The sequence below is a fragment of the Haliaeetus albicilla genome, chromosome 10 (assembly GCF_947461875.1).
Source record: "Haliaeetus albicilla chromosome 10, bHalAlb1.1, whole genome shotgun sequence".
In the NCBI taxonomy this organism is placed as follows: Eukaryota; Metazoa; Chordata; class Aves; order Accipitriformes; family Accipitridae; genus Haliaeetus; species Haliaeetus albicilla.
Genome location: NC_091492.1, coordinates 20,373,753 through 20,390,285, shown reverse-complemented (window position 1 = coordinate 20,390,285; position 16,533 = coordinate 20,373,753).

The following is a 16,533-nucleotide window of genomic DNA, read 5'->3' as shown; positions in this document are numbered from 1 at the left end:
TGATCCAAGAGAATTAGGGGAGGGGAGGGGGGCTTTTTAACTGTGTATATAAATTCATATTTTTTAGCCATTGACGAAGAAAGAGAAACATGAGATGGAATGTATCAGAACTATGAGTAAAGGAAGAGGAACTGATTGATGTGTTGCAAAACCTCTCCAAGGTAACTTATCAACACTTCTAAAAAATATGTAATTGTCAACTATGGTATGAGACTCCTTCTTCAACAGCTTATTTCCAAGTTGAAGGAAGACAATGAACTTACTTTTAGATTCATAAATCCAACAGATTTTTAGTTATTGCAGTTGGGTCACAAATTGAAATATTTGAGGAACTACTGTTCTAAATATTAGCCTAGATTTTTTAAAAGTTAATTTAGATTAAAAAGCATGGTTAGTTTGAATGCTGCTTCTGTCTAGTGCCTTATTTAAAAGAAAAAAGATAGGGCTGGCAGATTTTATTGAAGTGTGATACAGAAAACAGTGGGGAATTACTCTCATCTTACTAGAATCTTTTTTGATATAACATTGCCCTGAGCAATCAATACTTAGAAGACTCTGTAAACCACCTGATATAAATAAATATTGGCAATTTTTTAAGTCATTCTAAGTCCAAGCACATCATAAGCCTTATAATAATGATTAAAATACATATAAAGCAAATTGTGCTACTTGATATGAAGTTAAAAGAACCTACCAGACACTGAGTTACTAAGTTACCTGCTGTTTGCCGTTCTCTATGCAATATGTCTTAGAGTATATGTGTCTCTTAACAAATGTGTACTAGTGGCTCTGAAAAAAATGCTACAGGAGGTGAGGTTTTTTTAACCTACCAAAGAAGTCTGAACTCTCTTTCTAACTGCATGGAGCAAAGGTATATTATTTTATTACATCAATTATTAGAAATAAATTACCCAGTCCTTTGAATAATTTGCTTTACCAATACAGAATAAACAAGTATATGTAAGTTGATTCTAGCAATTCTTCAAAAGATAGTTGTATGTCTGAGGCAACATTTCCATAGAAATCTCTTTATTTGCCCTGCACTAAGGGAGTCCATCCAACTTTGGTATTTTGTATTCTTTATTTTCTTTTAATCAGGTAATGATGAAAATATAAATGGTAGCATATGTAATAATAATAGTAATAATAACTGATCCAAAGCTGCAAAACAGTGTTTCTCATGCCAACTCACACAAATCATTTAATTCCGCACCCCTCCCTCACTTAATCCAGCTGTGTATGATGATAATGCTACTTGAGTGTCTCATGACTGACTATAGGTCAAAACTGAAAAACCTTTTTTGTCTGATGAAAAAAAGGGGGGAGGGGTCTCTGTTGACTCCAAAGGAAAAGGATGATATGTAGTGTTTGCATACTATTATATAAATGCTTAATAGACATCCAAATCTGACTATTTTCATTTACAATTTCCTACATGAAAAACTTTTAGCCTGCATCATCTACTTCTGTGTCTAGCTGCATTAAGTACCTCGGAACTTTGGTTTAGTAAAGAGCAAGTTGCACAGATTCAGATCAGATAGGTTATCTTGAGATGTATACTTTGTATTGTATAATGATATTACTTTTCTAAAAGAAATTACTTGAAAATCCTACTGAGTTCTAGAGATGCATATTTACGGGTTAGCAGATTGTTTCTGCAGGGAGGTGCCTGCATCAAAGCCCATATCTGACAAGCATGTGTTGCTATAGCAATGGAGACATATTGAATATTAACATGCTGCTTCAGCTATGTGACAAATACGAAGTTTAAGATCTGTGATACACACTTTCATTTTCTTTAAAGCATATCTGCTATACTTGTCGCTTAAAAACTTGATAGCAATGAACCATTTTTTTTCTTCTAATATTTTCATTGGTTGCAAGTTCATTTTGGCAAGCTTCAAACTTGCCTACACTGTGGCTATAAATAAAACTACTGAATAAAAAAAAGCACAGTGCTTTACAGGTTGCAGGTTTATTGATGCTCCTATTAAACACTGGAAGCTTATATACCATTTCATTAACAGTTTTAATACAATTCTTTGTATAACTAATGTTAAAAGGCAGCAAAGTTGGCTTTACAGTAATGATGTTCGGTGTTAGAGTAAAAAAAAAAAATCACGTGTAAGCTGTGTTAACTGTCTATATGCAAGTCTATACGCAACGAACTGTCTATTACAAGTTCGCTTATTTGTCTTTCATCCTTTGCATGTCTTGATAAATAATTCTCTGCTAAATGACAAAATATGACTTGAGTGTTTGTAGAGGAAAAAATGAAAATTACCATCATGTAAATGAGACATATACTTTAGGTTTTTTCACCCTGCCAGTGTTGCTGGACGTGTCTAGAAAGGCAGGAAGTTTTCGACACTAGTCCTAAACAATATCTGTTTACTGAAAATTGATGTAAATGGTCTTTAGGCATTTGAGTGTATTCTTTCTTAAACACTATCTGTGAAGGTCTGTTAAGGGGAAAAAAATGGATGGCTTTTGGTGTCTGAATATCACAGTCCCTTTTACATCCAATAGTCTGCTACAAAGAAATTGGATTTCAGCGGACAATTTTGCTTTGTAGGTATTTCTGCAAGATAGATTTGCTTGATTCTGTGCAAAGAAGCTTGACTCTTTGCAGTCGCGGAAATACATCCTCCTTTGTTTGCTCTGATAATGAGATTAAATGCTTGGGGTTTTTTCTGTTTTCTTGCTATATTCTTTTTTTGTTTTGTGACTATTCATTTCCCAAATGGTATAGAATTCTTTCATTGTATACACATGAATCCCACGACACACCCACTTCCCACATGGGATCATTGTACAATGAGCACCCACAAATAAAATGTCTGCTTCGACTACTACTGTGCATGCCCCAGTAAGAAGATGTGCCTCAAAAGGCCCAAGAGGGTCTAGGTAGGTTTTCAGTTCTCACCAGATCTGTATTTGTATCAGCCTCACTTGGTGTCATAAATCTTTGACAAGTGGGTTAAAGATCAATTTTCCACATGTGCTTTTAGGGATTGCTTTGTAAACCACCAAGTGCAAAGGCCATAATGATATTAGTTACCATGAGCTTGCTGTCAGAGCTAATCTAGGACAACTGAAGTTTGTAAACAAGGTTTTTTCATTCAAAGAGGGCATTAGTGAAAAAAGACTGTGCTTAAATGTGGAGCTTAGTGGCAATTTCCACAGGTTTTTCATTGCTGTAGTGTAAAGCATATGGTATACAGTAATTTCATTATCTAACAAAATAAAAGAATTTTTCATCTGCGCATACACCTAATATACACAGTGACTGCTGACAGCACTACCCTCCCTCCCAGATTAGCTATACTGCACAATTACTGTAGAAACCAATAATCTTCTAGATTTCCTTTAGAGCATACTTTTAACAATTTTTACTGCAAAACCAGTATATTCCTATATCTCAAAAAGCTTTACCACAGTGCACTAATAATGACTAAAAATGTTGCGATGTCTGTCAGTGACAGTTAGAAATTTACTTTCATACTAAAATATATATATATAATTTAATTGAAGAGTTTTTTAAAATTTACATTTTCTGCTTTCAATGTGTAAACCGCTACTGATTGGGAAATTTGTGTGGCTTTGTAAATGAAAGAAAATTTCCCTCCTTCCTATTTAAAATTTTCATAAATATTTTGTGTCTCAGAATTTTACAGTGTTTTAAGCAGGCATTCCAAAAAAGTATTTGCTTAACAACAGTTAACTGCATGGTATGGAGAACTGACATCTCCCAGATGCAAAACTTTTGCAGGAACCTACTTTAATTAATTAAAAATTAATCTCTTCACTTAGTACTTGTATAGTAATGCTATTAATTAGGAATAAAAATTCTCTGAAGGCGAGCCTAGCCTGTATCTGATTGAAGTCTATTTTATGCAATGTTTTAAATTCGAGTCTGAGTTTGGAGAGAGATCCAGGTGTTTTCTTGGAGAGAGATCCAGGTGTTTTCTCTCAGGTCAGTCTCAGATTCTTTACTAATCATTTTTATCTTTGGGGGCTTGGGGGGGGAGTGGGGTAGGGTGAGCAGTTTTTAAATTTTTTTTGGAACAAATTACTTTTTATCTTAAAATGAAGGGAAGAATTCGATCATCAGTCAGCCTTAGGAGTCCTATGTTAATGTCTAGAGTAAATTAGAACATTATTAAGAATTTTATAAGTTTGCTTTCTGTTCTGCAGCAAAAGCAGTAAGCTTGTGTGCTTGATGAACATGTTTTAACAGAAAAAAAATATAACATATAGCTTTCCTTTTTTAGTTTTCAACTGCAGAAGATAATAGTAGCACTTAAATATGGAAAATAATTTGTAAAGCAAAGTAGCAAATATCAATCTTTGTAAATACATTCTTGTCTGTATATTCAACCTGTCTTAATGCATTAGCTATACCAGATCATCTTCTAGCTGGCAGTTACATGAGGAAAAATTAGTCAGTCTCAAAAGGAGTAAGTTAGTTTCCATGGAGCTACTCTAGTCTTTATAGACATGTTTGTAGGTTAGAACTGTACTGTAGATAGAAAAAGCAGCACTGAAATAAATAGGGAGCAGAAAGTCTGTGTAAAAAGATTTTGAAGAAGAAAAATTAAGCAATAAAGAATATTTAGCATTAGGCACTTCACGGGTAAATATTTCTACAAGAATCAAGTTATCATCAGATCACCTTGTCAGGTAGATAAATATTTCTCTCTTCTTAGCCTCTCTGGATTTTATCTATGGAGAGTCGAAGACATTGCATATTACTAGCAACATAGAAATAAAACATCAGGAATTCCTCAGTCATTCTTTTCTATTTTGTAGTTTTGTGTTTAGTTGGTGCTATATTGTCCCCCATAATTTCTGAGCTAGCCATCAGGTGTAGGGTAAGAAAGTTTCCATCAGCTCATGCACTCATACCCGGTTGTAACAATTCCGAATGAAAGAATAGGAGTAGAACTTCATCTGGTCTCCTCCTTGGGCCAAGTATCTCAGCAAGTGGTTTGCCTAGTAAAGACACCACCTTACCTGCAAAATCCCAACTAACCAAAAATACTGTTGAGCTCAGCAGCAACACAACTGAGGTACAGCTTGATTAAGAAAAAAAAAATTTAAAATCTTTCATCTAACAGGGAACCACCATTTTTATAGTGGAATACAAAAAGTAGCAGTATTTTCATTAACTGCAGATTTCAAGATGCCAGTTCTCAGTGGCCAATGATCTTTGTCAAAAGGCAATTGCGTCTGACTGGGCATTCAAATCAAGTGACTTCTTCAGCTAGCGTACATGCACTCAACTGTATTTGAACTAATTGATTCTCACCTGTGAATCTAACTTTAAATATAAACAATATCATCAAGGGCTCATTAAGAGGGTAATTACTAGTTTTGGAAACATCTATAATGAAACCCTGCCATTCTAGAACTGCAGTTTAAAGCTACAAGCTAATTTTAAAGCATCATCTAATAAGTCTCTGGAATAAATGTAGTTCTTTGAGGCAGAAGTTTTGCAGATTACCAGAAACAGAGAATTTAGTAACAAAATATAAGACATGCTTTCTTCTATCCTTGGCCTATTATTTCAGTGCAAGTCCAAATCAGCGAGCAGAATTGATGGTAAAACTAATGACTTTTAAATGTAGTAAGCTCAGGTTTGAATTTTGTATAAAAGGAGAAAAGCATAAACAAATTTGGAATCAATTGTGACTGCTTAAAAATACAGTCATTGGTCATGGGTATAAATACAGTCTGTCCAAACAGGTAGCCTTTATACTTTTGTTGCTCTAGAATCATGTAGACATACAGCTATCTTCCCCTTTTATAGCTATGCAGTGTTAGGATTCAAACACTGCTATTTTGTTAGGATAGCTTTTTAACCAATAAACAATTTACTTGCCAACTCTTGGGCAGTTCTAACACCTGTATGAACTAGGAAGAAAAGTTGCATTTCTTGCCTCATCCACTGAAAGCTTATATTACAATATATACTATATATATGATATATAAATTACATTATAAATTAGTAGGAATAGCAATTAGTTGGAACAAGTAGGCAAAAGTGGCTGTAAAAATGCTGCTTGTATGAAGTAATCTTTTTCATACATTAGTGAAGATAATTTGTTACTGCTTTTCTAAGAGAAAGGTGTGAATTTTAAAGCTCTGTACTGCATTCCTGCCCTTGTACATAGGAAAAACTCCCTGATAAAAATATAAGTCATTGTTACCACCTCAAGACTAACCCTTGCTATAGTGCTCTTGTTTCAACCCTCTTCATCAGAACTAAAGATTTTCCAACTCCAGTTCTTACAGCTGGTTTTGACACAAAAAAGCCATGTCCATTTTTCCACCTTTAATTAAATTTTCTGCATCAGCCCTTACCTTCTCATTTTTGCTTGTCTTTCAAATATTAAGCCCTTCATGCTCTTGATTATCTCTCCTGCTTTATGTGATCTGTAGCACAACAGTACTTGTTGGTCTACTATAAAACATTAATGTCTTTAAATTCAACTGTAGCAGAATTGTACATCTTTGTGAATCCTGAATAGTAACTGACTGACAACTGCAAGCTAGGTTTGGAACTTGCTTTGGGAGTGGGTTCATCATCTTTCAGTAAAATTTTGCTTGTTAAATTTCAAGAGAAGAGGAAGTGGGAGTAAAGACAGGTTTGCATCAAGAACGTAGCACTTCTATTCAGCCTTGAAATAACTCTGTGAAGTAAGAGAGTTCAGGAGGTAAAAACTGGAACAAGTAATTGAATACATAAATAAAGAGCAAGGAGAATTTTTCGAGTGATTCAGTACCTTCCTCTGTTCTGAGGTTTGCCCACTCACTCCTACATACCACCTCCTGTGGTGCAGGACATTTTAATGCAATGTGGGAGGTTAGCATACAAATTCCTACTGACTGCATTTGTGTATAGCGTCCCACACAGCTTTTGAAATAGGGTCCCTTTTTTAGAAAAGTTAATGAGTATTATTGCTATGTCCCAAACTACAAATGCAGTGGGTTGAAAATTACCTGTTACATCCATTTGGAATGTCATAATTTTTAACTTTGTTACTGAGACAAGTTTGTGCACCAACTACAAGCAGCCAGTAACATAGAGAAAGGTGGTATTGTGCTGAGGACTGGAAAGCTAGATGCTGCATCTTGAAAGAAGTACCTTGCAAAGGATGCTGTACAGTGAGGTTAAACGTGCTCTGATGTTGATTCACTGCTTGCATTGATGACACACGCAGAGCTCAGGAGAAAACAGTGATTTCTCTGCAACTACTTCATAACAGTAATATAGTAAAGATGACACAAGTCAACACCAGACAAGTAATTAACAGCTTATCAGTAAAACTTAGTGACAAGCCTCATCAACTTTCCATGACATGCATGCTTTAGGCTGCTTCAGTCAGTTTTCTGTCTTATAGGAAGCTAAAATACTCTAGTCCTATCTGCTGAAGGCAGCCAGAGCTTTCTGGTCTGTTTTGGTGTATTAAGGTCCTGGTTCACAACCGGAGCTCAGAGCTGTTATAGTAAAAAACAGATGGAATGTAAGGTCAGGTCTAAAGCCTACAGCTCTTATTATTTATCACAACTTGATTGATTTCAGCAGATAAAATATGGCATTTCCTGTTTTCAACCCCCCACTTCTCTGCAAAAACAATATTTTTACGGATTATGTGTTTGTACATTTCTGAGAAGCCAATCTGAGCCAGCCCATACCTTCTACTGATTCGTGAAACCAGACAAAGCAGTTTAATTTCTTAATTTACTAATCGGAGTACAGGAAATAGAAACAAACAACAAATGGTGACAAATTAAATTGCTTCCCCTATTTATCTGAACATTCAGAAAAAAATACTGACTGAATATACACTTAGCATTTACAAAAACCTTTCTGAAAGGAGTAAGTGCATAGTATCTTACTCTATTCCATTAATGTAACTTGCTTCTTAAGGGCCTGATGCGAAATACTTATTCCCAAGAACAGCCCCACGTAAGTCTAAGAAGACTTTTTCAAGTAGATCAAGGCTTTGATCCCAAATTCTGGCTGCTTAGTTGTACAGGAATATGGTTATGTTAAACCTTAAGAAGTATTACAAAAACTCTATCTGAAAAACTACATACATTTTTAATCTACCTAGCAAGGACTGGGAGTGGCGAATCACAGCAGTGGCATTTCTTCTTGTGCACCTCACTGTTTTGTGCTTTTGAAAAAAACAAGCACATTGCTACTACTTTTTTATACTTGCACATCCATCTGACAAGTGTCATTATTACTTTGAAAAAATTGAATAATTTTATGGATTAACAAAACTTCGGATTTTTTTTAGAACTAGATTAGGTAAAACTATCTCTAACTTTTGCTGTGGATCAAACTGTTTCCTCACCTAAGCTCTATGGGATTAATCATGAAAGATATAAATTTTACTTTACAGGTTGAATCCTTCTAGACTGATAATAAATGTATGAAGTACAGGTAATAGAACTTGTCTTTTATTCTACTGTTATGCTGCAACAGAGACAACTTCTTATTTAAATTAAGAGATACTCCTTTTTGAGAGATGTATATTACTGTCATGTATGTTTATGTTTATCTCCTCTCAGATGTACTCAGTGGTAATAAATCAGTGATCATCCTTAGAAAGTTAATAATAAAGACAGCTGTATGAAGAATAATGTGATGACCTTGACTTTATCGCATAGGGTGGTCTGAACTGGGAGATGAAGTAAACTGTGGTCTGTGCTCTTAAAATGGAAGACATGAAAAAATTGGCAAAATACACTGAGGCATATGGCCCTTAGGTGAGCATCAACTCCTTAGCTAAGAATGAGACATCTTCAGAGATAAAGCCTAGAGACTAGAGCTAGGCAAGTTAGCCACAGTGAGTAATAGAGGTCTCTGAAATGTGGAAGTCACACACAGTTCAGGGCCTTCTATTAAAATTACTTTTAGCTAGGTAGACATACTAAACATTATGTCTCATTAAGTTTCTCTTTCCCCACATGTAAATCCAGATTCTTTGCTGCTTCTCACAGGAAACATGCTCTTAAGACACATGATCTATACAAGTATCTTGTGCAAATATTTGTTAACTTCAGGATTCCCAGACAGCTGCAGTCTTTACCATTCAGCAATCCAACATCAGTCTCTGCTGGCCAGGGTTGTCTAGTTGAGAACCCAGGGAGCTTTAAATTAGCACCTGCTAAGCAGGTTTTGATGTAGGATAGTAAAATACCAGTACCTGCAGTCCAGCTAGCTACTTTTCTTTTTCCTCATCTCCCCCAGAGGCAGAATTTTCCTTCTGCTTTGCTTTTAAAATCTACTTCTTCAAATACAAATACATCATAGCCTGACAGACATCATTCTACCAGCCCAGCCTCCCACTTCCTCCTGCTGCCTTTCAGACATTTCGTTTTGCTCTTTTCCAATTTCCTGACACTCTTAAGCTCTGAGCTAAATTCTATCTTTGCATAGGCATCCCTGCTAAGAAAGCATGAGTTTCTTAAACTTCATTTGCCATTATTGAAGCATTTGGTCTCTCTCCAAAGAGAAACTGTGCATAACATTTGATTGTTATCAATTTGCTTCTGTCTGTGTGGAAGATTTTCATGCAGTGTTTGGCTTTGGAAGGTTTATTTGAGCTTAAGGTGCTGAAATTTTGCTAACCAATTAAGCAGGGCAAAAAAGCTTGGCCTTACTGAGAAGAACCAGGTCAGCAAGGCTTGAATCAAAGGCAGGGAGGAGGGTGTTTGAGTGTCGTGGTTTCAGCCCAGCCGGTAACAAAGGACCACGCGGCCGCTCGCTCACTCCTCCCGCCCCCCTCCGGTGGGATGGGGGGAAGACGGAGGAGAGGAAAAAAAAAAAAACAAACCTGGAACCTCGAGGGTTGAGATAAAGGCAGTTTACTGGAACAACACAAAGAAATTGCAACAACAACAACGGTACTAATGAAAAAGTATACAAAAAGAGTGATGCACAGTGCAACTGCTCACCACCCGGGACCCGACGCTCTGCCACTTCCCCCACCGAAAAGAAGAGCCCACCCCCCGGCCCGCTCCCCCTTTATATACTGAGCATGATGTCACATGGTATGGAATAGCTCCTTGGCCAGTTCAGGTCAGCTGCCCCGGCTATGCCCCCCACCTCCCAGGTTCCTGTAAAAATTAACTCTATCCCAGCTGAACCCAGGACATTGAGTCACTGGATTAGGAGCCAAAACTAGACAGAGGAATTTTTAATGAAATAGGTTTTATTTGTTTTATCTTTTATGTTCTATATTATATCATATTTTAGTGACGTTTTTCTTCATTGTATCATAGTCTGGCATAGAAGCACAACTGGACGTAATAGAAAACGTGAAGTGACATATACTGCAATACTTACCAGTAGATGAAAAATCAAGGATGCATTATCTTCACATGGTATTAACTGCTTTGGAACCTAGAGTTAGTTCAGCAAGATGAAATTACTAACAAGGAATGTGTTATGCAGAAAATGCATTCATTGACACACTACATTGTACTCAAGTATTCTTAACTCCATCAAAGAGTAGCATGCCAGCTTTGCCCTCACTTTCTAGAAAATGATTTGTTCTATAGACTGAAGATGGTTTAGTGACAAGAGCACTAACTTTGGAGTTAACGGTACACGATTAGATTCTGCATAAAGGAATTTGAACAAGTTACCTGTGTCTTTGTATCAAATAGGGACAAGAGTACTTGCCTTCATCAAGAAATATCACAAGAGCTCAAGACTGAAGCAGGTACAACAGAAGTGAGGATTTCACACACATACCAGAGATTATTACATTCTTTCCTTTATCATTTTACCCTCCCTAAAACCACTTTAACACTTCACTACACAATTTCACCTTCCAAAGATCCTTGCAAACACCTGAACTGCGTAAAGCAGGAGCGACCAATCCATGTTTTGGGACCTACAGTTACATGTTTTGGTTTGGTCCATGAAAGTATGCCCTTGCCATGTGGATAGGCAGGGACCCCATATTACTCCCCCTTGCCAGCCTTGTCTCCCAGATCTGTTTTCAAATTCCACTGTCATCTTTAATCTGCTCTGGTCATGATAGTTTAAGTATTTAGTGAGTTTTCCTATATTCTATATTGCCTCTTTTTTATACAGGTACAAAGAATCTGCAAGCACAGCTAAAATAACAGCAGCGTTCCTCGCTCATCTTACTCAAACTGCTTAGACCTGTACCAGAATCCTTCTTTGACTACCTCAGACACAGCGCAGTTTCAAAAATAATAATAGTGGTGAAAATACTTAGCCTGTAGGCACAGTGGTTTCACACAGGTGAATTTACCATCTGGCTTGATGACTCTGGATACTTGCACTTCTCTCACATAAGGTGACATTTTTAGTTATACATGCAATTGCAGCTTGGTCAATAATTCTGCCTTCCTGGAAAGGTTACTAGGTGCGAGTCAGTGCTTACAAGCAAAGTAAAAACTTTGAGGTACAAGATTTGCCCATTGTTCAGCAGTGCAGTAAGAAAACAGATCCAGCAGCATTTGCAGCACTTTTTAAAAAATACATGATCTGTTTTGTACATCATAGTACTGTACACTGAGTATATTCATACATCCACTCCATGTAGTTATTAGAGAAGAACATGTCTGAGTGACAGGCTACAGACCTGTAAAATTCAAAAACGTAGATATGTGCTTCATGGTTGGTGCACAACTGCAACACTTAATGCTTAGACTTCTGACAGCAACATCAAATTTGTGCTTTCATCTGAGCATATAGAGGGGAATGGATATATAATTCATGCCTCAGATTCTTTTACTCAGAGTTTGAATCAAGCTGAAGTTTCTTGCTTTTTATGTCAGATAGAACAATCTTTGCCTTACCACTTAAAGTTCCTCCAAACTCAGAATCTGGATATGGACAATTGCATCAGGACAGGAAATATTTTGTGGATGTCAAACTTAGGTCTTCATTTCCTTGAAATGCTGGATTTCTCAGGTGAAATTAACACAGATGCCATTCAACATTACCAAACAACTCCTCTGTAACTTACGTACTACTGCCCTCTACTGCATTTTTAATACAGATCATAAAAGTATGCATTATGTCAACTCAAACCATAACAGTCACAGTTCTTGTCATGTTTATGAGGATCATTCATGTCGTAATTCAAACAGCCCACCTGTACAGCAAAGCTATAAAACAAGAAGTATTCAAAGTTTGGAGGAATAAAGTTGTAATGTGTCTGAACCAGGAGAACAAAAAAAATCCAAGTATTTGTATAGTTGTATTCATTAAGTCTCCCATCTTTCAACTCCCAACTATGTAAGAAAAATACAGCATCACAGTCATTTTAGAATTAAAAGCACCCTCCAGTCAGTTCTAGCTGCTCAAATACAAGTTGAAAGAAAACCAAAACCTATAGATGTGAAATGCTAACTAATATTAATTCCTTCGGATTATCTGAGGTTCACAAATCTCTAATGCTACTGACTGCTGAAGATGTCTACCAGTACAAAAGACGTAAGTCTACACAAACATATTTCTTTCCGAAGAACTGACGTTTTTGTATTATTGAACGTGGCTCACATCCAGGATATGTCTTACAATAAATGGCATCACAACAAATTAGGTGTTAATCCTCTTAATTCAGTTCCCCAGGAACTGATGTTTTGTTTCAGTATAGGAAAGAGATTTCTGCAGGACACAAGGCACTTCAGACTTAACTTAGTTCCTCCAAATATTTAGTGTTCTGCATACTCCTACATCACTCCTTTCTAATGGAGAACAGGCAGATTGAAGTAGAAAGACAGTGTCACATATTTGTCATTAAAATATATTGGATTAAGGTTAGGTAAATAACTTTCCTTGATGCCATCATACTAGGAAATGGTTTTCTTCCCCCTTCACTTTCACTGCCATGACCAGGCTTTGCTATTCATTGTCAGGACACCACAGCTGAGCATTTGTCAAGATACTCCTCCCTCTACCAGATACTTCGCTGTACCACAAAGCCAGAGCCAAAGTTTGCATGGAACAGAGTTCCTTCCCTTCATCTTTACAAAAACATGCTTACAACCCTATGGCTGTTTCCCAGAAGTGAAATAAATACCGATTTTGATGGCAGAAAGAGTCCCTGGCACACGGAATTTTAACCCAAACAGCAGCATATCCCAAGAGGAAAGCTATGATTTTAGATACTGTTGCCAATGTTTGAATTCCAAACTTCCCAGGTATTTCCAAAGTAGATGTATGCTTTCTAAAAATTTCCATGAGAAATTGATGAAGTAATTACAGCCTCAAGATCATGACGTCACCGAGTCTTCAGTAATTTGTCCCCATTAAAAATCCATTACCTTTCTAAGCCCTCATGTTTAAAACAGATTTAAATGTACACACACAAAAAGCTCAAAAGCCATTGACCACTGTGAACATCCCATTTTCTTTTGTTACAGATTCAGAATTTATAAGCAAGCTTTACAATTACATGAAGTTGAGGGAAGAAAGGCAGAGTAGTTTGATTTTTTTTCAGTGTTTAAGAGTGAGTATACTAGCATATTCCAAAGCATTATACAAACATTGACTAAATTTAATGTAGCCCTAGAATTAACAGAAAGCAGGAAAAAGTAAAACTGATGGTCAAGTTCTGCTCAAGGCAATGCAGTAAGTTACCAGAAAGACAGGATTACAACTATTACAAAAATAGTTAGAAGCAACATCTTGCACTCTCTCCTCCCAAGCTTTGATTACAGACAAAAAGCAAGGATTACTTTGATTTAGCTTTACTGTTCAAAATAGGGTTTGGTTTTTTTTTTTTTCATTTTGTCTTGGCTAGCCATCAGATCCATGCCCTCAGAGGGTACAGCTGACCTTTGATATTTACCACTTCTGAGAGGGTGGATAAAAGCTGTTTGTCTTGAAAGTTTCTGTCTTTGGACATCCACTGCATTAGTTACCTCCATATTTGTGTTTGACAAAGAGTAGCTTGCTGTCAAGGTATTAGTCAAGACAAAATGAGAAACAGAAGTAGCCGAGCATGAAAAAAAGATCTCTTAGGCACAATCACAACAGGCTCGACCATCTTAGTTGCATTGCAGGAGTGGGCAGTTCAACAGTGGCTGTGAAGCGTCAGTGAGAAACAGTGACTGGCTTTAACACTTTTTCCACTGACGCAGCTAGTCTTTAGTGCATATATGATAGGAGTGCTGTTGAAATGTAACAGACAGGAAAATCATAACTCATTTTTGGTTCTCTTAACACATATCAAAAGACATTCAAGATGTGGTCCGATATTGTTGAGGGATTAGGGAGGAGCATGTTTTATGGTTTTCATTTTTTGTTTGGTTTGGGGTTTTAATTCAGTTGTCAAAGACTAGCAAAATCATCATGTTTTGCAAAGTAAAGATTTCTAAGTTGTTCAAGTAGCAGTAGACACACTCAGGCTGATACATAAGGTGTGTAACATGTGACTTCCTCAAATTCATTAAGTCCATTGAAACTAGTAGTCATTGCATAAATAGGGCTGTTGAAGAATCATCAATGAGTAAGAGAAAGTTTCTAGTTGGATTGCTTTGTCAAAGCATCAAAATGTATTTGCTATTTGCATTTTTAATCTACTAAAGTGATTCAGTTTTCAAATTTCATTAGGGACTTTGTTACTGCTGTTCATCTTATTTTAGCTTCATGTACTTTTCCACTTTTTCCAGCTTCTAAGCCTTTCCTGTATTTCATGCTAAACATTCTTTCTATAAAAGGAGACCACTCACTTTTTTTGCATCACAAAATTTTATTTCCTTCACATGAAAGAAATAATTTTGTAACTGGGTGAAGTGTTTATGTATCCAGCTAACACAAGTCAAAGGTTCATTAGTTCACTAGCCACTCTGTAACAACTTACAAGACTACAGAAATATTTTATTTCTAATTTGGCTTTCCAGTACCCTAACATTTAAAATGACCTGTTGCTTTCCAGATTTTTCAGCAGTAGCTCTTTAACAGCCCTGGTAACAAGCTATGCAATCTTTTGTTAAAACCTAAATTTAAGAATTTGCTCCAGTACACAGAACTCATTCTAGAAATAACAGATAGTTTTCTATGATTGTTAGCTGAGGGTGACACTGATCCACATCAAGCACCTTTAAATGCTGAGAAAGTACAAGCAGTACTGTAAACAGCAGGATATGCTTTAACTGGTAACAAACTGAATAGAACCTGCAAAAGTGCTAGAAGTACTAGTATGATACCACTATTGCTTCCAAATCTGCTGGGGTGAGGGGAATAACTTAAACTTCAATTACTTAAGAACTAATCCCTAAAACCTGAAATGAAGGTACCTTGCTAAACTATTTAACTCAAAATTAGTGATCACCTGTTACATGATAACAAAAAGAGTTCAGGATTGGGATATTCTGCTCAGATGCTGCATGGTTTAGAACAAGAAGTTGGCAAGCAACATCAATACAGACAAATCATTAAGACAAACTTATCAATATTTTGAGTAAAACATTGCATATGAATTTCTGGGATTACATTCTGCTTTTGCCTGAAGAATGCCAATTTGGGAACTAAACATTCCACTTAACTCTCATTTGTGGATCTGAATGACCACAAAGTAAATTAGTCTTAAAAAAAAGGAAACTATTAAGCTAGAACTTTGGAGGAAAACCGTAATTCAAGCAAAAGAGAAAATCAACATAATTCCTCAAAACTGTAATCCCATCATTAAAGTAAGCATTTAAGATAGCACAGCAAAATAGCATCAGGCAATATGCAACTATAACTTTGTTATTTGAAAGATGCACAGCCTAAGCTAACACCAGTGTTGCATCAACATTCTAGCATTACACAGGACAGCAGTCTTTCACATGGGTTGGTATCACTCTAGCCAGGCCCCATTATCGTTCTGTCCCCCCTTCCCTGTGCTCTCAGCCTTCCCAGCTTCTTCCAAGAATTGGCACAGTGCTTTAAGTCCACGACTTTCCCCATTTTAATAGGGAGCTGGAGAAAGGCCACATTCCCCTTTCTCCTGCAATCATCTGGGTCAATGAACCCTGAGGAATGGATGAACAAGAACTGTACTGGGACAAGATGTCTAATTAATAGGGATCTAAGGCACAGAGAGGAGCAGCAGTCACTAGCACTCATCTTGTATTACAGTCTTTATCATGAAAAAAAAAAAAAAGCCCCTACAAGGCAAGTTTCAGCCTCAACTTTTTTTTTTTTTTTCCTTTCTCAAGAGTTATAAGCAATCATTTGTATTATAGGTTAGTGAAGCATCCAGTCCAGCCACCAGAAGAATTATGCTTGCTCAACAGGCTTTTAGATTACTTTGATAAGGGAGATAATTTCCAGGGGTTTTTGCCCCACAGAATCATTGTCTATCATTAAAGTTTCTTCAGGGCCACAATGCACTATTTTTAATTGCAAAAAATATTGTTTCATACAACCATGAAACTGTATGGTCAACATGCATGGGTTTGGGGATCAGTTTGGAAATCAACAATATAAAGGCAACTGCAAGCATTTAGGACACTTCAGGACTGAGGGACTAATTTCAAAAT